The 24,834-nt window shown below is 37.0% G+C and overlaps 1 protein-coding gene across 2 annotated transcripts in view; it reads right to left on the bottom strand.

The window, feature by feature from the left end:
• LOC106463507 (probable phospholipid-transporting ATPase IF) overlaps positions 1-24,834 on the bottom strand; it is a 152,599-nt gene that overhangs the window by 5,161 nt on the left and 122,604 nt on the right. For both annotated transcript variants that reach the window (XM_022391031.1, XM_022391032.1), the window contains 4 exons: positions 16,740-16,805; positions 10,684-10,787; positions 8,478-8,646; positions 7,966-8,085 (listed from right to left, as the gene is read on the bottom strand). The gene's annotated coding sequence lies outside the window, so the exon portion shown is untranslated. The remainder of the gene's footprint in view (positions 1-7,965; positions 8,086-8,477; positions 8,647-10,683; positions 10,788-16,739; positions 16,806-24,834) is intronic.

Raw genomic sequence — 24,834 nt, 5'->3', positions numbered from 1 at the left:
ACCTTATTTTCAATAAGCAATCCTGAAAAATATTTGGGGGTGCTTAACTTTTTTCCAGGTGTATATATAAAAAGACTGTTTTCAGTTCATGTACAAAGTCTATGCATAGAGTCTGCACCAACATTTGTAATCCCCTTGATGGTCTCAACATGGAACTGGCAGTTCTGGAGGTATAATACCCATCTCATGATCTTTGCACTGTTGATTTTGCACCTCTGGATGTATGCAAGGGGCTGATGGTCCATCTGAATGATGAATTCCTTCCTGTAGAGGTAATTCTGGAATTTCCAGATGGCAAGACACTATCATTCAATCAAAGAGTAGTTCTTCTCACTATTCAACAGCTTTTTACTGACATACATTATGGGAAACAATCCATCTACATGTTCTTGCAGAAGTGCTGCTCTAATTCCAACGTCTGATACATCAGTCTGAATGATGAATGGTTTGTTGAAGTCTGGCATTATATAGACTGGCAAACTTTCTAACACTTTGTTCAATTTCTGGAATGTTATCTGCTGTGGTTGTTCCCACTTCATCTTGTTGGGTTGATCTTTCTTGGCCAGATCAATCAATGGTGCAGCGACTTCAGAGTAGTTCGGGATGAGATTCCTATAGTATCCCACTAACTGCAGGAAGGATCTGACTTGCTGCTTGGTCATCCGAGCTGGTGTATCTTGTATGTAGGTTAGCTTCTCCTCTTTCATGGCTATGTGTCAGTTGCCCACCTTGTGCCCAACACAGTCCAGCACAGAATAACCTATGTAGCATTTAGATGTTCTGATGGTTAGACCTGCTGCCCTCACTCACCCAAACAGCTCTCTGAGTTTCTTCAGGTGGTCTTCCCATCTGGCTATGTGGGTCAGAATGTCATCCAAATAATGCTCGATGTTGGTTGTGCAACATCTTCCTTATCATGCAGTGGAATGTCACTGCTGAGTTGACTAACCCAAATGGCATCCACTTGAACTGGTAGCATCTATATGGTATCACAAAGGTTATTTTCTCTTTAGAGTCTGTCTCCATTAGGATCTGGAAATAACCTTTATTGAGGATGATTTGGGTAAAAAACTAGGCCCCCTCTAGTTTTGCCATGATAGCCTCTGGGTTGCCCATATGATTGTAAGGAATGCAGAAGCAGTTTTGAGCCTTCCCTCTTCTTCACAATTACCACTGGTGAACAGTAGGCTGAATTCAAAGGCTTAATGATTCCTGCTTCTAACATTACCTCCACTTCTTGCTCGATTAGGTCTCTCATAACATAGGGCATTTGGTAGGGCTTCACCTTGACTGGATCCTTAGTCATGGAATTGATCTTTTGTTGCCCAAAATCTGTCTTGCCTGGTATATATGTGAAGACATCTGCAAATTGGTACAGTAGTTCTTCAATGATGGTGATGTCTTTGTGTTTCTCATCTGCATTCAGTGGTCTCCAGTCAAATAGGTCTTCATTTTCAATGACAAAGTCACAATCTTCTGTTCAGCATCTATGATGGACACATGTGGAATGTATATCTGTGCCTCAATAGCTGCACATGTTAGGTCTTCTACACTCTCAAAATACCTCTTCAACAGATTAACATGGTAAATCTTGGTCTTTTCATCCACTTTCTCCTCATAGTCCATTTTGTTCACAACTTCCTGCACTTCAAAACGTTATTTCCACTGCAGGATGAGTTTATTGTTGTCTGTGGGTAGCAGAATCAAGACCTTCTTCTGAATTTGAAACATTGATCTTTGGCCTTCTCGTCATAGAATTGCTTCTGACTGCCTTGAGCTACATACAAACTTTCTTGAGCAAGTAGACAGGTTTCCTCCAGTCAGTTAATGAGGTCTAACATGAAATGATGTATGTTCCTCACTTCTGACTCTTCTTTTCCTTCCCAAGGTTCTTTCACTATCTGCATCATACCTTGTACTGTTCTTCCATACACTAACTCAAGCAGTGAAAATCTTGTACTCGTTTGTGGAACTTCTCAGATACCAAATAATACTGCCTGCAGGTACCTGTCACATTCACGTGGTCTTTCTAACACATCTTCTTCAGCATGCTCTTTGAGATGCCTCATAAATCTACTTTCTGGTTGGTTCCTCCAGGCTTCTACTGCTTGGGATATTGCTAATCACCAAGTGATAGATGAGTGCCTTCATACAGATGACCTCAAGATCTCTCATGTATTATGAAGTGTTCATCTTTATTCTTGCTATGGGAAACTTTCTCACTGTCCCATCAATCAGCACATACAGATGTACCTTGCCCATCATCTAGCCATCAGATAATAGACTGATTTTCAGTGCTGCACTACTGCACCCAGTGTCTCACAGGACTTTCACTTTCTTGGCCCCGACATAACCTTCACCTACTGGTATGTTGTAGTTCGTTGGTACCTCTTGATGTTTGTCACATGCTCTGATCCCCACTGGCATTGTTGATCCATTTGCTAACTTGAGTTCACCATCAATCATGTACTGTTTAATCATGGTGATAGTACTTCCTGGTATGTTGTAGTTCGTTGGTACCTCTTGATGTTTGTCACATGCTCTGATCCCCACTGGCACTGTTGATACATTTGCTAACTTGACTTCACCATCAATCATGTACTGTTTAATCATGGTGATAGTACTTCCTGGTATGTTGTAGTTCGTTGGTACCTCTTGATGTTTGTCACATGCTCTGATCCCCACTGGCACTGTTGATACATTTGCTAACTTGAGTTCACCATCAATAATGTACTGTTTAATCATGGTGATAGTACTCCCTTCTTATGGCAAATCTGACAAGTTGTCTCTATTCTGTTTTTCTGGCAGCAGCATCCATGATGACAGTCACCCTTTTCCTGTTTCTTACCAGCACCATCTTTGTATGTAGCTTCAGCTGCTTTTTGTTGAGATTTCTGTTGTTTCTTGTTGGTGAAAGACTTACAGAATCTCACAATGTGCCCATTTTATAACAAGCACAGCATCTCTTCTCCATTTTGTCTGCTGACTTCTTGTCACCTTTGGTGGCATTCTGCTTCTGATCAGCCACCCTTGGGCTTCCATATACTGTTCTGCAAGCTTAATAATCTCATCCACATCTTTAGGAGCTCTCTCTCTCTCTTTTAAGAACAGTGACATGTCAGTGGAGCACACGATCATGAACTATTCATATATTAGTAGGTATGCCAGTCCTTCAAAACTATCTTCACAGATGGCTATATGAATTATCACTGTAGATGTGCCACAAACCAAAATACAGTTTCTCCAGTAACAGGTTTAACTTCTCTGAACTTCTGGGGAAAACCTTCCTAGGGAAGTTCATAGCATTTCAGCAAAGCCACTTTTAACTTCTCATAGTCCATGGCATCTTCTGATATCATGTCCACATGTAAGACTTTTCCTATGAGAAGGAGGCTTATACAGACTACCCAGTCACCATTGTCCCAGTTCTGACTTTGGGCAAATCTTTCATACCTCACCAGGAAAGCATCCATGCCATCTTTCTCTTCATCAAGTTTGGGTAACTTGGGTTGGTTGGCCATGGCCCCATTGTCATTCTTAGGTCCTCAATATTTCTGTTGGATGAGCTTGGTTATCTCAATTTGTGCTCTATTCTCTCTATTTCCAGTCTCTCCTCTCTCTCCTTTTTTTTTCTTCTTTCTCAATTTGCATTCTTGTTCTCTCTTCCTTTCTTCTCTGCCTCTCCTCCTCTCTCCTCTGTTGATGCTCTTCTCTCTCTAGTTCTTGTTGTTGTGTAACAAACTCTCATAGATCACTATCTTTGAGCCCAAGTTCCTTACCTCTCTCTACCCACTTATCAAAGTCAATCAACATGGTCATATAATGTGGTTGTAAACTCTACAATATTTTCACCACCAATACAGCTGTGCATATATAGGCCTATTTCCAGCATCGTTCACATCTTCTTCTACTGCCTTTACCACTGTATTATTCTGGCTGGCTTACAATGTCAGGTTTTTATGTATGTGTGGGCAGGATTCTTTTCAGTAGATGTCTGTTACTTCTTGGAGATAAATTTCAATAATAAACGACAGCACACAGTCCACTTGCTTTAAAATAATATATTCAAAACAAGTCAAACGTACATACAAAATTTTGTTACACTATTGGTTATCACAGTTGTACCCACAGTTTTAAATAACTGTCTCTTTTTCATCAAGAGTCCACACAGGCTGGTTCTGTTAACTTAAAACCCAACTGAAAAGACGAATTATTATTCTCTACCCTGTTATCACAATACAATCAGTGATAAATTCACTGACATTACCTTGTGGGTTACCACAGTCGTATCCAGAGCTTTAAATAATTGTCCCCTTTTCGTCAAAGTCCACATAAGTGAGTTCAATTGCTTTAGAACACCTTTTGACAAGACAAATTATTCTCCTCTATCTTTGTTATTACAATATAAGCTGTGATATTTTCATTTTAAAAATCCCCACTATACACTTTTTATGGTTAAACTCACAAATACAGTCTAGATCTATTTGACTATATCTCTCACTCACTTTATCTTACTTTCACTTTCACTAACATTTATTTGCACTAAATTGGTTGTCTATGTGTCTATATATTGCCCGACTGAGGCTTAAAACCTTCTACAAACTACAATACAATACTCACTTAAAACAACAAGAAAAATTCAGAAGGTTCGAGTAACATGACGTCAATTCACAACAACTGAACTACACAATGAATGATTCAAAAACAGTTATGTAAGCAAACCTGCAATAAATTATCACTTCTAAAATTACTAAATTTATCACTCATGCTTTATAACTATCTAAGTCATAACTCTCGTATTAAATTCAAGTGAAACAGTCATGTATATGTAACACAACTTACAACTGCACACAATGCAATGTAGCTTCATTGATCAAATTATTTTAACAATAATTTTTTTAATATTTAATATGCTAAATAATTTTTTGGCAAACTCACAAAGGATCATCATTTGTTTCAGCTCATGGTAAGTCTGTGCGAGTACAAACAGATGCATAAGGATCTTGTTGCATACACAAATTTCTAAAATACTGCCAAACAACAGATTTATTTTTGATGTTAGGACATGACTTTGGTATAAAATATATTATTTTGAAAGTCTAAACTTTGTTAGCAGACATTTACTTAGATTTGAATTTGTAAGGGCCTACTTTTACATCTGAGAGACATCTTTCTAATAAGATTTTCTCTATGGATGAGTGAGACAATGCAACTTATATAGTTGATTGCAAATAGGAGGCTGTTCTAGGCAATGTGATACATGTTCAAAAAATTGTAAGTAACGCAGTTTTTGTAGTTTTGACTTTCTTGTTTCAATACTTTTTGTACCATTAAAACTTTCTATATTACTATAGCTAGCTAGGCTACATGTATAACAATCCCTACTTGTTTTTTTAAAACTTTTTATCATACTAGTAGTAATATAGAATTATTACAAATTATTGATTATTCAGTTTCTGCACTGTCATGACAGCAACACATGATGTTGCTAACATTTGCCTTTCATCTTCAGGTGGAAGACTTTTGAAACATTCGTTCAACTAAATTTCATCATGAATAGTCTGCCTAAACAATCTATCAATGATTTATATTATTATAGCTGTCTCATCCTTTATTCTCTAGTAGATGATGTCTCCTCTACCTGCAGGGATGTTTCAGTATTGTATATAGAACCTGGATGAACAAGTTAAAACTGTAATATCCTTTGCTGGCCAAGTATGACATTGACTGAAGCTGACCAATGTTGTCAGGGAACATAGGTCACAATGTGATACAGTCTACTGGACAAAGAAAGCAAGTTACCATCCTGAAATGAAACTTGCTTTCTTCATTCAGTTTTCCATTAATCGATCTAAACTTGTAGTCACTTTTCTACGCATTAAAAGTTTTACTTCTTTAATTTTATTCATAAAAAGCTTAAAAATAACAAGTTTTGATACTGAGTTGATTTCAGCATGCTTTCAAAGAAATAATTAGTGTTTGTGAATTTTCTGAATATAATATCACACTAATAGTCTCCTAAGAAAAAAAGTCATAATAGTTTTTAACAGAAGCATTGCTAGGTACTTAAACAGGAATTTTTGACATTTCAGTTTTATATCAATCATGATTTTTCTATTCTGATTTTTCAAGATACTAACTGAAGATTTGGGGCACTTATCAAATAGAATCAGGGCACATGTTCCAGTGCCTAGCAATGCCTCTGGTTTTTGACAAAAGAGTACTAATTAGACTTTGTAATTTTAGTACAAGCAGAGTTTTTATCATTTAGTCAATCTCTTTTTCTCAACCTCAGCTATCATGGTGTGTTAATTGCCCATATCTCATCTTTGAGATAGGCTACTTATCTTAGTATGTCATGACAACTCTTCGGAACAAAGTGATAAAAGTTTTGCTTAGTGATATGTTGCTAGAAAAAAAAAAGGTGTTTGTTAACAACTTCTACAGTTACAGATCTAATATTTTTAAAGCTTGAGAAAAGCTTCCTTTATGATTTTGTATTTTATTTGAAAGTTTATATGTTGAAATATGATATGATGAAATAAGCTTATTTAAATCATTTTGCTCTCAACTTTATGAAGTTTTGTTTTTATTACACACCATTGATCATAACTACAGTGACAATACATGCATTGTTTTTGGAATCCAAACAAAGATCACATTTACAGTTACACAAAATAAAGCTGTATAGCAGTTTTAAAAGAATATAGGAAATCATAAAAATCTGTAATTAAAAGCTACAATAAATGTAAATATTTTAAATTATTTCTTTAAAAACATATTACAATGAAAGATTTTAGAATTTTCAAAGATATGAATGCATACAAATATTACATAAAAATTAGATATTTCATTTGTAGAAGATACATAATTATAGAAAATAATTCAGTTTCAAAACATTTCATTAAATAGTATTTTTGTAATTCAATAAACAAACCATACAACAGACCTGGGTCCCACAGAGTTAAAGGATGAATAGTAGTCACAATGAATGTTGTACTGTAGTAATAAAAACCTACTAGTAATCAAAATGAGTTTTATGATGTAATCATATAAGATACAGAAAATGTGTATGGCCGGGAATGTTGCACTGAGGTAACAAAAATTTAATAATAATAACCAAAGTGAGTTTTATGGCATAGTCATATAAACTACAGAGAACATGTATAATCAGAACCAAAGTTATACCGCAGCAAAAGAATAGAAAGTTCTCGAACTATACAGTTATAGAAAATAACTAATAGCATATAGTTGTTCAAACAATAGATAACAGCTACAGAGCTTAAGCAGTAGTCTAATCACATCTTAGTCATATAAGCAACAGAGTCTGTGTAGTAGAAAGAGTGAATGTGATTTGCAGCCATCCAACTAATGGAGAATGAATAGTAATCAGACTTAGGAGTCAGTAGCTCAGAAAGTAATGCAAGAAATTTCTAAAAAAATAATAACTTGGCCTAGGACACACATAAAAAAGCTTAAGTAATTCCAACCTGTTCTCTCAAGCACAAAGTTTAAATGATATTTTATTGCTACTGTCTTTCATGACTACATTAAGAAATTTAATAGAAAGTCAATCACTTGTTCCTCCGATCAGATAGTTGGATTATTACGAACTGCCTTAACCTAACACAGTAACCAAGTGATTAAAAATCCTTGTTTATTTGATGGAAGAGTCATAACATGACACAAAATGTTTTTTCCCAATCAGCAGCAAAGGTAAGAAAATGGTGCTAAATACGTTTTCTTTTATATATTACAAGCTACCACTGTTATGATAAAGTAAGCTGAAGAATGGAAAGTACCTGCCACAAACACATGTATGTGTATGAACATATTGCTACTTCTAGTGAAAGTAAATGTTATGCTGTAACTATATAAGGAACACCAATGACAAGTAGCCAAAATTCTGTAATCATACACACTATAAATACAACTAAATTCTCCCAAAGCTTATCTATTCCTTACTGTTTGTGTAATCTCCATTTCATGATTTTCATCATGGTAATTGTTTCTGTAACTAGTTGAAGGGCATCTGTTATCTAAGAGGGCAGTCTCTGTGTTGATGGAATTCACTGAATAATACCTCTACATTATGAAAAAACAAAGAACAAATTTGATAATGTATATCTGAAATATTTAACTTCTGGTACTTACATTATATTTAACAATCAAACAGAAATTGCAAGGTACTGTTATATAAAATCATCTGAAATGCATTTAACATTTGTTTTACAGAAAGTTTTCACTTGTTTCTTTTTTGGTAGTATAAAGCTGTTAAATTCAGAACATATATCAGAATATTTAAAATTACTGTAAAAGAAGAAACATTCAGTTGAAGCAAATGTTACTCACATATAGAAAACTCAAATTCTCTGCATACTCATGAACGTTCAATATATAGAAATGTTTTCTACTTAAAGTTATAAGATCAATAAAAACAAGGAAAAGTGAAATTCAATATGTAATCACTAACTTACTTTACATATGCCAAATATTTCTTTAAGACTGAAACTGTAATTTTCCAGTAGTTGAAACAAAAGATCAGGTAGCAATGCAGTCACAACCAGGATAATGCTCAGAAACCAAACAGATGGTGATGATAGGATTTTTATGTAAACTCCAAACAAGACATTGTGATGTAATTGCCTAGTGAAATGGTAATTTTTGAAAAAATGGTGAAAATTATTACCCTTAAAAAAACCAGTAGGGTACTAAACAGAACTTAAATACATAATTATTTATTTAAATCCTACAAAACCCCACCAATGTAGTTCTATGACAAAATGTTGTTATGAAATAAAATAGTCGAATAAGGTACTTGACATTTAAAATGTTTAATGGGAATTTTTAAAACACTAATAGTAGTATAAATAAACAATTATGACTTAGGATTTCTGTTACAACATAACCTATGACAATATACCAATCATTTAAATACTATTTTTCTCACATTAATCCAGTAGAGTAGGAAATTGTTAATAGGAATTAGATAAGATGTTTGGGATATCGCATTATGTCAAATCACCAATAGCAAAAAAACCATGATATAAATCATAAATTACATTGTCTTCAAATAATTAAGTACAGTTTAAAAGCATATTCATAAAAACACAATATTTTGTATGGAGCTACTGGTAATATTTTAATAACATTAAATCTAATTACATAACTAGAGATAAAGAAAATATTGGTAGTGTTTTCAGAAAGCTTATGCAGAGTAGAGTTTTGTATTGGATTGAAAATTTTTATTGACTGCATACACTTAGAGTATACTCTAACAGTGAACAGCATTTCTGTCTCTGTATTGAGGCTTTGCATTTAAATTTAGCATTAAAGTTTTGTTCACCTTATAGTGATTGTTATATTCTAAAAAAAAGAAAGATATATAAATATTAATAGATAGCAACCCTTTGAATAACCTTTTTTTCATCACCCATGACCTCTCATATGTCAAGCGAATGCTGTACCAACTGAGCTAAAGGGTTAAGCCACTAGTAATCACTAGTAAACCACTTATTCTCCCCCTCTCACAAACAAACACAATCTTCAGGCCTTATCTCAGAGTTGTGGGACCACCAGTAGAGCACTAAACTTCTGAAGTAAAGAAATTTTTATGCTGTTTCTACCTTGAAAATTAAAACCAAAACATTTTTCATCCAACAAAAGCATTTTATTTTCTGAGGAAATATGCAGATATCAATAACTAGCATTTATTTATTAATGAAAATGTGAAATATGATGCTAATCACAAAAAAAGTAAACAGATGCTGAAGCTGATATATGGCTGGCAGGAGACTGATATACGAGAAATTTGCTGCAAAAATTAACGACAACAAAAAGTACACACGATAAAAAATACAAAGCTACTAGACATGAAAATAAAAAGTGTTATGAAATACATAACTACAACAAAACTTTCTACTTTATGACTACAACTCATATTTTATGTTATTTCTACTTAATGTTGGCTTTATACTGAGGTCTAGTCTAAAACTACCATAGATTTAAAGATACTTTTTTAATGCAAACTTTATATTGAACTGGGGCTTGCTTCAAATATGGCAGATTATATAAGTTACAACACAGCTCTACATGGCTTGAAAAGCTAATAGCACTTGTACATTTCTTCAATTTACAAAGCTGTTCAATAGAGAAAATTCTTCCTTTTTTAGACTTGAAAGTTAAGTTAACTCTGTAAATACAATAAAGTTGTTATATATGTTTAAATCTAATATTTTTGTTTCATGAATTAAAAACACCTAATGATGAAAAATTATGTATTTAAAAAACTACAAACTTCTGTTTTGTACTTATAACAAAATAAGTGTAAATAAACAGCTGACTTATCAAATATTAATATCAAACTTTAATTTTCATGTATCTTAAGAATTATTTTAAACAGAAAAAATTATTAAGATATAAAAACAAATTTAAAAAAATATCCATTGAATGGCTCATAAACTATATACTTAATAACTAACATATAAAATATAATAACTTAATCTCATAACTCAGTCCTCTTGATAAATTCAAAACATAATAAATAAAGTTAGAAATATTAAATCACACAATTATATTACGGTAAGACTACTTTTTACAGAGATGAATTTATTTAATGACTTAAAATCATACGCAAGAATGAAATAGTGTAATTTAACTACAAATCTTTAAAGATTAACTTACAAAGTCACTCCACCATAAAGGAAACTAAACCCAATGAAACTGAAGATAGTAGACAGCAAGGAAAACACAAACAGTTTTGTCCAATATCTTGTATGTAGACCCAACTATCAAGAAAAATAAGCTTGTATGAAAGTTCTCAACATAAAACATTTCAGTAGTGTCTAAATTTTCTTTATATTTTGATTCACAGTTTGTATTACGAAAATATTTCTAGAAAACATTACTCACATATTTACATAAATGAAATTAGGAATCCCAGTGTTAAATAGCAAAATGTTTGTTACAAATTTATATAATCTATAAAATATACATGTGTATATGTCTTAAAGAATAAGACAAACATAAGTTATAATTTTCTTACACTGAAAAATGTATTTCTGCTCATATAAATAGCTATTCACATTCAATGCCTCTATACACAAATTTTTTTTTATGCAGCCCACAAGCCTTCTATCTCCCCTCCATTGGAATTGACTTATTCCAATGCATCTCTCATGCAAATCATCATGAGTGTGACATATGCCCATAATGCATGTGTCTCCATCTATTCAATATAACTGAACTATCAGTTCAACTTTTGGCAGAAGATGGAAGCACCAGTTTTCAGTTGGGAGGAAGGGTGGGAAGTGTGAAAGGAGGTAAGTACCTATAGGGAATATATTTTCAGTGTAGGAAAATTATAACTTCCAATACGGTACACTATCCCCACTCACATAAGTAGCTAGAATCCCAAACTGAATAGGTGGAAAGATCAGTATGAGGGAAAGAAAGAAGCATCCGAAGGACACTCCCTAAGATGAGACAGTCAGATTCTGAGATCTGATGTGGGAAACCGCACCACTTCTGAACTAGGTATTCTCATCAATATCATAGAAAGATGTCACATATATGGGTGGAAAACAGAAAAGCACATCTATGAACTGTGGCTGGAAAGTGATCCAAACCATGCAATATTTATGAAACTCAATCCCATAAATTATAAAAGTTGGTACAATGAAAAGGCTGTGCTCCTTGGTGTAGAGTGGCAAGGTACAACAGACAGCACACGCCATGTCAATAACATCCAAAACCCATGCTGCTGGGAACCGACATTCACTTGGGGGTAGGATGAGGATCACACCATCAGTAAGTCAACTACAATCCAAAACCCAGCTGCCGGGTACCGAAATCCATGTGGGGATAGGAAAGAGGATCATACTGTCTTCACCTCAAGTTAAATTGATAGGTCAATCCAAGAAACCAAAAACGGTTATTGAAAAGATGTCTACATAATGTAAACCATCACCCTCAAAAGTGAAATTGACCAGAAACACCCCAAGCACAATAACATCCTCAGAATAAGAAACATCGAGGGATAATGGAAGGGAAAGAAATGTAACAATCTGCAATTACCTCCACTGTGACTCACAACACTGATGGAATATAAATGAGGGAGGAATATAGACATCTGTAATACATGTGTGATGATTTATGTTGATTGGTTTTATTCTAAATCCAAAACCTGGCTACTAGGAACCAACATCCACGTGGAGGGTAGGATGAGGGATCTCAATCAAAGGGGTGAACTGCAATTTTGACGTCTCACTCCCATTTGTTTTTATGTTTCATATTGGAGGATATCACATCATCTATACCAGCAGAACACCACCACCCTACTCTCAACTAAATGTTTTTTACAATAATTTCTATGTTTTGTTTGTATTTCATTAACCCATTCAGGAGGATGCCTCCATGATTCACCACCTCAGCAGCTTGGAACTGGAAAGTGGTAAGGACTCTCAAACTCCACTAGCAGAAAAGGGGAGTAGAACATGGTGGAGAGTCCGGAGGAACAACAACACCTGAGACGGTGTAATGGGTGACCACAAAACCCTTTTTTTTAAAAGCAAATCATACCGATATATTCAATACAAGGGATGGCAGGGATGGGCAGCTATCCCCTTGTGCTTTACACACGTAGTCCATAGGTGGGTATGGTCCAGAACAGGCAAACTTATGAAGCAATTCTATCATGAGATTAAACCTACCAACGATCTTGTGAAACACCCCATCTCTGCAGTGTGCATTGTGTGGCCATAGAATTATAATATACAAGTTGACATGGCTTGACAGTGCGGATTTGAACAGTTAAAGAATAGCTAATCAGACACCATTCGCCTCAGAGCAGGATCCAAACAATGAGCATTAATAAAAGGGAAAAGAGCCCCTGAAAATGAAAAATACGAAAAAATAACTTACCCAGTCAAAGTGTCACTGAATTCTGATATTCCAGAATGGCTACAGGCAGAAGATGATAACTCAAAGAGGAAGAAAACTGTTAACTGATGCAAATAGTGAGAGATGAATATATAATGGGTAGTCCACAAGTACCTTCAAAGGATGATATGAAACTCCAATGAAAAGGTAAGGTATTGAATTGAGTGAGAAGACATGCAGAATAAAGTATGGGAGGAAGATGATAAAGAAGAAGCCAACTGAATGAAGAGCTGAATACAAATGGAGAAGAAGGAAGTAGAAAGAACACGAAAGAGGACAGTTGCCAAGGGCAAAAGAGGCAGGAACGGATACCGCAGAAGGAAGACATGCAGGCAATATAACAAAGAGCACATACAGGACATAGAAGAAAAGGTAACAGAGGAGGAAGTTGGAGCTGTAAAAGCCATGAAAACCCCAGCTGAGACAGCCAGGAAAGAGCTATCAGAAGGACTAAACATGGAGTGTCAAGAATGAACGAAATCACCTGGAAAAGATGGAGAACAGGAGGATAGACAAATGTGTAGATCTAGTCCTGGCTGAAAACATCAATAGCCAGAGCAAGATGACAAGGAACTAGAGACTAACACCAAGGCAATTTGTGGTTAATTTGTCCTCAATGTGAGGAGTACCCCACTGAAAAGAAAAAGAATTGAGAGACCCCTTCATTGGATAAATGTTGTCTGGACAGGAATTTGATCCATAACAAGAGCCAAAGCACCTGGAACCTGACATGCAATGATAGGAATATCAGGTGTGCTGGCCCAAAAAGAAGATCCAATGTATGAATACAGAGGGATAGAAAACGGTGCCATCCTGGTGACTGAGATAAGCAACTACTGAAGACAAGTCAGAATGGATCATTACCAGACAATGTCTAGCCAGGTGGAGAAAATGAGCCAAACACAACCTACAGAAAGAAGCTCCAGGATGTTGATGGGATAAGACCTCTTGGCCACAGACCAAAACCCCCAAATCTTCCAGTTGATCAACCCACACACCCCATCCCTGAGGAGATACATCCATGAAATGTAGAAAACTGAATGAGGAGGAGGAAGCGGGAAACCTGCCAATGTGTGAGCCATATCCAACCACCAATGCCGATTGATGACAAGGGTAGGAGGAAGGGTAATAAGAGTTAACAAAGGATCCCTGCAAAATTCTACTGGTCGTGAAAGCCTATGAAAGAGTCCACATATGAGTGTGACCAAAAACAATACAACATTGCAGCTGCAATCAAACTGAAAACCCATAGAACAAAGTCGAAGAGGAGAAGGGCTGGCTGGACCGAGATGAGTATAAAAAAGACCCAAATGGTCAAGATATTGGATAGGTCGCAGTAAGGGCTTCTCCAACTTGATTATCAGCTGATAAGGGTAACAGGTGGACTCCTCTTCAGAATGAGCGAACAGTAGCCAGTCGACCAAAGAAAGAGGAAAACACAACCCAAGAGCATATAAGTGACAAATGAATGCATTGAATACCCATCAAAATGTACAAGGCCAAAGCAAGTCCAAAGGGCAGTGCACAAAGCAGAGAAACCACCATGTGGAGAATAAACCAAAGAGAGGGTCACAAGTGATGAAATATAGAGATATACAATTAATAATTTGCATCATTCTTCTTTGTCATCTATAAACCTGCTAGTCTCCTATTTGGTGAGAGGATAACAAACAGCCTGGAGAAAGATGATGAACTGGTTAAATGGCCTGTAGAGACAGACAATCTTGTACCTCCTCAGACAGATGCAGGCTGGTGGCAGGATCCCAGATCATGGGGAAGGAAAAGTACCAGGGACAAAGGAAGTGAGGAAAGAAATAACAGAACAAGTCTCTCTGATAAAACCCAAAGAACCCATGGAACTGTGGTGAAAGATTGACAAATGGTAACATTATAATATAGTCAAGCTCCCACTGGACCAAAACACTCTGGTTAGTCTCTGGTGCAGTTGGCAACATACCCATCAATGTTAAATAAAACAATGAGATGAGAAACCCCTGGAAGGGGAACATGGATGGGTACATAAGGACCAGAATGGGAATGGAATAGGGGATTGTCATGGCTCCAACTACAACAAACGTGCAACCAAAGAGGAAAGAGACGAGTGTTGATACACACATTACACATGAGATACTAAAGTCTCAGATACATGATCAAAAACATATCCACAAAGAAAAAATACAGAAATCCAAAAAAGAAAAAGGTGGCAGACATACCCAAGACAAGGTCACATTGCGACCCAGATAATCCCAACTACAGTGAAAACACATGTGTAAAGCGAGAGCCAAACATGACAAACAAGCCAACATAGAGGTAATAAAAGTGGGGAATTGGATAAAACATAACAAACCTGAGAAATCATATCTGTATGGACAAAATTGTGTATAAACTATTGTAATCCCACTCGTGTATCTGTCTGTATGAACAAAATTGTGTATAAACTATTGTAATCCCACTCGTGTATCTGTCTGTATGAACAAAATTGTGTATAAAATATTGTAATCCCACATGTGTAAAGCGAGAGACAAACATGACAAACAAGCCAACATAGAGGTAATAAAAATGGGGAATTGGATAAAACATAACAAACCTGAGAAATCATGCCTGTATGGACAAAATTGTGTATAAACTATTGTAATCCCACTCGCGTATCTGTCTGTATGGACAAAATTGTGTATAAACTATTGTAATCCCACTCGTGTATCTGTCTGTATGAACAAAATTGTGTATAAAATATTGTAATCCCACATGTGTAAAGCGAGAGACAAACATGACAAACAAGCCAACATAGAGGTAATAAAAATGGGGAATTGGATAAGACATAACAAACCTGAGAAATCATGTCAAAAATGCTGTATTCTGCTGCTGATTCTGCAGGAGGGGTAGGGAGAACATGGCAAAAGCTGGTGGTATGAAAAGGCTATCAAATTTTAATTGATCTCAACAGGTTCGCTTGTTCCAGAGGATTAGTGGGGCAAGTTCAGGAGAATAAAGTTGACCCATCTAACAATCAATCTCTTGATGGATAATAGCAGAGAAATCCAATGATGGGTCTCCCCCACCTGCAGCCTGTGGAAATAGTGCTTGAGGTATAACACCTAAAGTGGGTACATGAACCTCGGAATTCATTGTAGAAATACATAAATCAAACAAATATGTTTGATGGAAAGTATGCGAGTGTGAGAAGAAAAAAATATAAAAATTGGGAAATCAAGTTAAATTAAAAGCTTTCTTCAATGTAAATAAAAATAATAACAATGAAGAATTCCCCCTTTGGAAATTGAACTATTAAAATCACGATTCTCATGAAGAGCATCAAAAGAAAAAAACAGCTGAACACAAGTACTGCCAAATGAAAAGTGATAGTTCAGTAGAATTGAATAAAGAAAGTCACATGCATCATGAGAGTATGTAGCACTCTTATTGGTGGAAAGTTGACACATGATGATTTGCATGAGAGATGCATTGGAATCAGTCAATTCCAATGGCGGGGAGATAGAGGGCTTGGGGCATGCATAAAAAAAATTTGTGCATATAGAGATCAGCACTGTAATGTACCTTATCAGAAATATATATATTGAAATAATCATAATGCACATTTATAAATGTTCAAAATATAAACTGACTTGCTTTAAAGTTACTTCAACAAGAGTAAAACAGGATATTACTTTGAATAATTGAATCCCATGAAATAAAATCCAAAATATTTTATTGAACCTTGGCATTGGTTAGTATGAAACTCAAAGATTAAAAAATAGTATAAAGTAGCAAAAAAGTTTAGTTTCACTTAAAAAATAATTTACCTTCAAGTTAACAACGAGAACAAGTGTGTGAAACACAGTTGTGCCAAAGCTCCATATGTCTAGGCTCTACAGATATAAAGACAGGAGTAATAATAAACTTCCACTGATATTATAAATTTTAGTAATGTAATTTTTCCAGTTTTCCACATGATAAACAAATTTTAAAAATAAAAATTACAATTTTACATTGCACAAAAGTGAAAACTTCAAAAATATTTGGGGAAAAAAATGTTATTCAGCTGTAACAAGGTTTTAGAAGAAAATTATACCTCCTATCTGTGAAAGCTGTGTAACAGACAAAAATTGGAATAGCAACATCTTCTAACCTAAAACCTGTAGGTTAATTACTAGTAACCATAAATGAAATGTTACTATACATGTTGAAAAAATAAGCTTTAATAGAACATACACAAAAAATCATAACAGGAAATTTACAATTAATCATACATTTCTAATAAACTTCAGTTGTTTATCTTATTTCTACTTACATAATCTAAATGGCCTATATGCTATTTACTGCAAGGTGAGCGAACATATAAGTCTGCAACTAGTTTATGGGAAGTCATAATTTAACCAATATACTGTGTGTGGTTCCTATAAATCTTCAGATTTAACACTTAGCAAATGACACACTGCTACAAACAGTCGTAGTACCAAGGAGAAATAAACATTATACTTACAGCTGCACATGATGTGTATTTTAATTTTATTTATTTAATTACATGCTAGAAGAGTTTAACATCAGGCAAAATACAGGCTCTCCTCTAACCAATTATAGAATGAATCCTATAACTAGAATAAATAGGTTCTATATTCATAGCTTTTGAAAATGATATTATTGCAATTATTCTTACAAAATATTTTTAAATGACAAATTCACAACAATCATAAAGCACTAAAATCTGAAAAATTTGATTATACAATTTACACATATTAAACAGGAAGACTGTTGCATGCATAATGATATTTTAATACATATTTTATAGAAAATTGTAATTAGCTAATGTCCTGATTTATGTTATTAACCCTCAAATTACTGATTTGTTTTTATACCATTCACTTATACTGGGGTCCATATATTGCAACATATTGAGTAATTTTTATACTCTTTACCTGTTACAACACTCAGTGTGAAGAATTGATGAACAGAATTTAGTGAAAGTTATAATTTTCCTATACTGAAAATGTATTTCTGATAAGTAGTTACCTCCTGTCACATATATAGCTGTTCTTGTTCAGTGCTGCTTTCTATATGCAAAAACATTTTGCATGCCACAAGCCGTGCACTTCCACATACCCCACGATCATTGTGGTTTAACTGTGTCTCGCATGTAAATCATCATGCGACAACCCTCCATCAATAAGAGTGCGACACACCATCCTGATGCAAGTGACTCCCTCTATTCAACTCTACTGAACTATTACTCCAAGTTTAGTCAGAAAAAGAAGCACTGTTTTTCAATGAGGAGGAAGGGTGGAAAGTGTGATAGAAGGTAAGTACCTATCAGAAATATATTTTCAGTATAGGAAAGTTATAACATCTGATACGGTATATTACCTCCTCTCAAATATAGAGCTAGAATCCCATACTGAATAGGTTGAGGGATCTTTGTGAAGGACGTAAATAAGCATCCTTTGAAAGCATCCAAAGAACACCCCACAATTGTAAACTCCATAGTAGAGGATCATATGTGGGAGACTGCACCATTTCTGTACCAAGTATATTCTGCGCCCAGTGTAGAAAGAGGTGTTGCATACATGGGCAGAAAAAGGGCCAAGCACAACCAAAAGGGAGAGAAAAATGGTTGGATTGGAATCAGAACCACAGTATATTATAATCTCAATCTCATCGAGAAAAGACCATATAAGAAATATCTACAGACAGTAATGTGGGGGAAAGCTAAAATATATGTGCTCCAAGGTGTAGAGTGGCAAGGGTGCAATGGACCATATGTGGCAGGTCAACTCCAGTCCAAAACCAATTGGTATCAGGAATATAGGTGGAATGGTATTGAGTGCATGAAATGTTGATGCCAAATATATCAGAATGATGATGTCCACAGGTTAACAGGAGTAGGAAAGAAGTTGTATGGAGCAAGTGAAACAAAAAAAAGGAGGACAAAGGTTCAAATGGAGGTAGAGTAAGCCAGTGAAAAACCACATTGACATCCCAATTCGGAATGACCACCTGACAAGGAGGTATACAAATCTGGAAGGAATGCAACCAAAAAAAGGGTAGGGGAGGTAAACACTAAAAGGTACTAGAAAAAATGGAAGGTGTGAGATAAGGCTGCTCGATATCCAGCAATGGATGAGACTGGCATCCTATGACTGAACAGTCAAGTGAGGAAATTCGTAATAAGAGGAACAATAGGTCGAGAAGGGGGAAAAACCCTGACTCAAAGACCAATGGTGGAAAATGTGTTCCATTTATGTTGATAGACTACCACTAAGGAAGAACAAATAGAATGCTCTTAAATGAAGCAACCTGCCAAGACCCTCCAGATCTCCTAGCCAAGGACCTAATAAAAGCCAGCCATGAAGATGGAGGGTAAGAAGGATGGGATGAATTATCAGTGACCGAGGTTGACCTAGAAAGAATGGTGTAAGAGGAAGGCAGGGGAGAGACAGTTTGGAGCCAAAGTAGATGGGGAAACCATGTTTGTGTCAGCCAGTAAGGAGCAATCAGAAGGACCTGACACAGAGTGGCATGGATGATCGAAATCACCCAGGAAAGAAGTCAGATGAGAAGATATACATAAAGGTACTGTTTGGTCCTATCCTAGCTGAGTGCATCAACAGCTAGAGCATGTGGAATAAGGAACATAATACCAAAAAAAATGGTAATGTGGTGTTGAGGAAAGTGGCAATAGGCATCTAGCTGAGGAGTAGCCGACTAGGTGCATAGACACTGGTAAACCTGAGGATCGAGAAACCACTCCATAGGAGAAACTTTGTCTGATCTGGAAAGGTGCTCTGCCACGAGGTTGAAAACACTCAGAACATGACACACAAGGAGACATATCCCAAGCATGTGGGCCCAAAGACAGAGATCGAAGGTTTGACCTCAAAAAGAACTAGAACAAATGCCCTTTCATAACTGATATAAACCACCAGCATAGAATTGTCAGAAAAAATCATGACAAGTCACTTTCTTACAAGAGAAAGAAAGTGATCCAAATCATGTTGTCCTGCCAGGAGCTTTAAGATTTTGAGATGGTAAAAACTCTCTGCCATAGACAATTGTCCAGAAGCCCCCTGTTGATCAACTCACCCACCCCAACCATGGAGGGAAGCATCTGTGAAGAGATGCAAATCTGAACAAGGTGGAGGAAATGGTACACCTAATGATGTGTGGGTCTTGTTCTACCACCAATGCAGATTATCGACAAGGGAAGGAGGAAGGAAAATGGGAGAACCCAAGGGATCCCAAGGAAGATCCCATTGGTCATGCAAAGTCCACTGAAGAGATTTATTCAACTTGATAATCCAACCTACTCGAGCTGCTTCTGTCAGGAGCAGATGAGTGTGTTGTGAATGTCTCTAATTTGGAATGAGCTAACAGAAGCCAGTCATGTATGTAATGGCATAAGCACAACCTCGAGCATGCATAAGTTGGGCAAATGCTTTGACCATCTGACAAAGGACATACAGAGCCGAAGCAAGTCTGAAGGGCAAGGTATGAAACTGATACACAATCCCTTGGTGAACAAACTGAAGATAGTGTCTTGAATGATGAGAAATAGAAATATAGAGATAAGCATTTGAGACATTTACCTTGGTCATTCACAGTCCTGGAAAAAAAGCCCATCTTAGTGTGAGGAAAAGACTCCATGGTAAAAAGAGTAAGATCCAAAAATTGATTGAGGCAGGACTGATCGATCACAGGATACCAGATCCTGGTTTTCTTGGATACCACAAACAACCTGAGGTAATGGAAAGGATATGGGTACTGGAGACAATAAGGGAGGGAAAAGGAATTGAAAGAAAAGTCCTTCAGACAAAATCTGGATAACCCAAGGATCAGCAGTGAATTCTCACCATAGGGTAACAAAATTGCCCAAACGAGCCCCTACTGGACTGGAACCCATAAGATAGTCATTGGTACTGCTGGTGCCAATGAAACCTACTTTGAGAAACACAAAAAATAATGGAACCTCTAGTGGTAGGAACAGGTAAAAGACAGGAGGGTGCAGGATGTGGAACAGTAACAGGAGATTAAAATGGTTCAGAAAAATGAGCAACCAAAGAAGAAAAGGTCAAATGTTGCAACACAGATTCCAAATTTTCAGGAATATTCCCAAAATCAGATCGATGGAGAAAAGAAGCAATGCAAAAGTCCCAAAGATACGTGGACAGTAAACAAACCTGAAACAAGAGAGCAACCCTCCTCAGAAGATCCCAACAGCAAAGAAACCACGTGTGAAGGGAGAGAGCTGAAGACGATAATCTCACCAACGTATAGTTAATGAGGGAGAATGTATCCCTCAAAAATATCTCATGAGGTCAGTGGAACACCTCATAAAGGAGATGTATGGTGGACAAGTATTGTAGGAGAGTCATAGGGGTAAGACAAATGAGAGATTCTGGGCATGGGATAAACAGATAGGATTGTCAGGATCACTCCCATACAGACAAAAGTGATTCTAACTGCTGAGAATCAAGAAAAGGGTAATGCGACTGATGGTAAGCCAAGGCAAAATGATCCGAGGTCCATGGAGTTGAGGTATGCTAGCACCCACTTTCAACTGAGAAACAAAATGCTCAACATGAATCATGGTATTAGGAGGAGGGAAAACAAAATAATGTGAGAAATGGGGGTCATGTAAAAGAGAAGGAACAGGATTATACGAAATTGGGGAAATGGTAAAAATAGAACACACCTGAGAAATCATGTCTAAAAAAGGCTGAGTTAGGCTTAGCAGATTCTACAGGAAAGGCTTGGGAATGCTGTTAAAATCCTTGTCATCATGAACAGGTTTGGCAGATTAAAGAGGAAGTCTAGCAATATTGGGTGAAGGAGAAGACTCTGATAATGATCAACTTCCTATCGAATGAAAGTCAAAAATTCTGCAGTCAAGTTCCGCCTATCTGAAGCCTGTGTAATTGTGGTTGGTTGGTTGGTGTTTTATGGTGCAAAGCAAGTAAGCTATCTGCACCAAACAACTGGTAAAAACAGTAAAAGTAAATTGTAGTAGAATGTAAAAATAAAGTGATTTAAAACCAAGATATGTCCAAAGAACAGATAAAAGAATCAAATCAAATTAAAAAGGTCAATTGTTCTTAAAAACTTGAAAATACAATCAAGTTGGACAGTATCACCATCGCCAATGACACTGTCCAATGTCAGGGGTAAACCCTTACAAAACACATGTCTAAAATGGTGTTGCCTCTCACAATTGTATCAACAGCACAACAATAAAATGTGGGCTATTGTGACTTGAGTATCACAAAGGCTACACATAGGTGGGTCAATACCAGATAAACATAAACAATGAGTTAAAAACTGTGATCAATGCTTAGCCTTGCCAGGACAACTTCCTCCTTCCGATCCTTATAGAAGCAAGATGGCTAAAGAGCAACAGAAGGTGTTATCTGGAAAAGCTTGTTATGATGTTGCTCACCCCAAGTCGACTGCCAACTGGCATGAAGCCACACCTTCAATACAGGACCATAGTCCATGTATGAGACAGACATAGCCATGATGGTGCCAGAGCATACAGACTTAGCTGCAGTGTCAGTGAGCTCATTCCCGCGAATACCGACGTGAAAATACCAGAAAAACTGGATGGATATGGAAGATAGAGAAAAATGGGCCAGTCGTTGTTGAATATCGACGAGAACAGGGTGAGAACTAACATTAAGTGATTCCAGAGCCAGTAGAGAGTTAAAAGAATCAGTGTAAATAGTACAATCGCTGTACTGCATAGCTTCTACATGATCCAGGGCAAGAGAAATAGCATACAACTCGGCAGTGAACACAGAAACTGTAGAGGGGATCCTGCAAGCAACTACCGAGCCACAGCAAACTATGGCAGAGCCTACTGAGTCACCCGATTTGGAACCATCCATGTAAGTAGGAAGAGAAGAATGGCTTGAAATATGTTCAGTAAAAAGAATATGGTACTTCCAATTGGGAGTATCCACCTTCCTCAGATGACTTAAGGAAAGGTCACAGGCAGGGATAGTAATAAGCCATGGCAGAATAGGCTGATCATTGGGGACAGCAATGTCATCCAATGCCAGACCCAATTCAGCCAGTTGTGCCTGGAAACGAAGGCCAAAGGGAGAAACTGCAGACCATCTGTTCTGAAAGAGCATGGCCCACCTAGGAAGAAAGACACAATCCCAGATGGGATACTGTGGTAAGGATCAAAGCTTGGTAGCATATTGTAGAGAAAATGGTAAATGACAGAGGTGAAGAGGGACTCAGTGTACAAACTCTGGACTGGAGCAGTGTGAAAAGTCCCAGTGCAGAGCCGAAGCTCCAGGTCAGAACCATAGACCAATGACCCATAGTCCAGTTTGGATCAAATCAGGGCACAATAGATCCTGAGCATAGAACGTTGTTCCACTCCCAAATAGGGGGATGAGAGGACACAGAGGATGTTCAGAGCCCTTGTACACTTGACACATAGCTGCTTGATGTGTGGAATGAAGGTAAGCTGATGAATAAAGATAAGCCCCAAGAACTTTGCCTCAGAGACCACATGAATAACAATATCACCGAGACGAAACTCGGGATCAGGGTTTAGACCCCGTTGGTAGCAAAAATGCATGAAAACTGTTGTGGAAAAAGAAAATGTAAAACCGTTTGCAGTGGTCCACATCAACAAGTGATTGGGGGCAATCTGAAGCTGCTGCTCAATAAACCTCATGTTCAATGACTGACACGAGATGTAGAAGTCATCAACATAGAGCCCATTTGCAACAGTTGGAAGAAGGTATGTAGTGATAGTATTAATTTTGACTCCATGTTCTCATGGAAAGGAACGGGAAAGTGTCTAACCCACACAGTCTTGGAAACGTCTGTCCAGTAAAAAGTTCTGAATAAAAATGGGTAAATGGCCACGCAACCCATAAGAGTGGAGGTCCTACAAAATGCCATACCTCCATGTAGAGTCATAAGCCTTCTCAAGATCAAAGAACACGGAAACAAAATGTTCTTTCTTGAGGAAGGCTTCCCTGATCGATGTTTCAAGTAGAATCAGATGGTCGATGGTGGAGTGTTGTTGACAGAACCCACACTGGGTGGGCGAGAGGAGTGTGTTTGATTTGAGGAACCAAACAAGACGAGCATTAACCATCATCTCTAAGACCTTACAAAGACAGTTAGTCCAAGCAATGGGACGATAATCAGAAAGAATCTTTGGATCCTTCCCAAGTTTAGAGAAAGGGAGGACAATAGCTTGATGCCAAACATCGGTAAAAACATGCTCCTTCCAGAAGAATAGAAAGAAAGGCAGGAGAAGGATGGCGCAGCATCTCATAATGAACATCATCAGGTCCAACCAATGTACTATCAAATCGATAAAGAGCAATTTTAAGTTCCACCAGTGTAAAGGAGCGATTATAGTCGTAGAGACGATCAGCCCAAAAGGAAAGAGGTGATCGCTCTGCTCGATACTCGATGGTCAAGAAGGCAGGGGTAGAAACAGAAGTGCTAGATGCATGAGAAAAGCTGTGGCCAAGAGCATCAGCAATGCTATGGACATCAGCAACTTCCTGGCCAGTGGAAAGCAGGATGGAAAGGGGATGAGAAGCATATTTCTCAGTGACTTTCCGATTCTTGTCCCATATTGTTTTGAAACTGGTGGTAGAAGATATGCTAATAGTGAATTTAATCCAAGACTCCTTTTGGCTTTGATGTCAAACCAGCCGAGCATGGGCACGGGCCCACTGATAAATTATGCAATTAGAAAGAGAGAGATACCATCAGAAGGTATCCCAGGCCAGTTTTTGAGCCCTCCTTGCCTCTTGACAGGCAGGACTCTACCATGGATGAGGATACCGTGGAAAATGTGTCGAGGTCTTCATGGGTTGCCATGCACGGCAAAAACGTGGATGGATGTTTAGATCCCAGAGGAGGTAACTG

Source organism: Limulus polyphemus, unplaced genomic scaffold (genome assembly GCF_000517525.1).
Source record: "Limulus polyphemus unplaced genomic scaffold, Limulus_polyphemus-2.1.2 Scaffold1427, whole genome shotgun sequence".
Lineage (NCBI taxonomy): Eukaryota > Metazoa > Arthropoda > Merostomata > Xiphosura > Limulidae > Limulus > Limulus polyphemus.
Note: the sequence above shows the minus strand (reverse complement) of the source record. Positions and strands in the feature narration are given on the sequence as shown.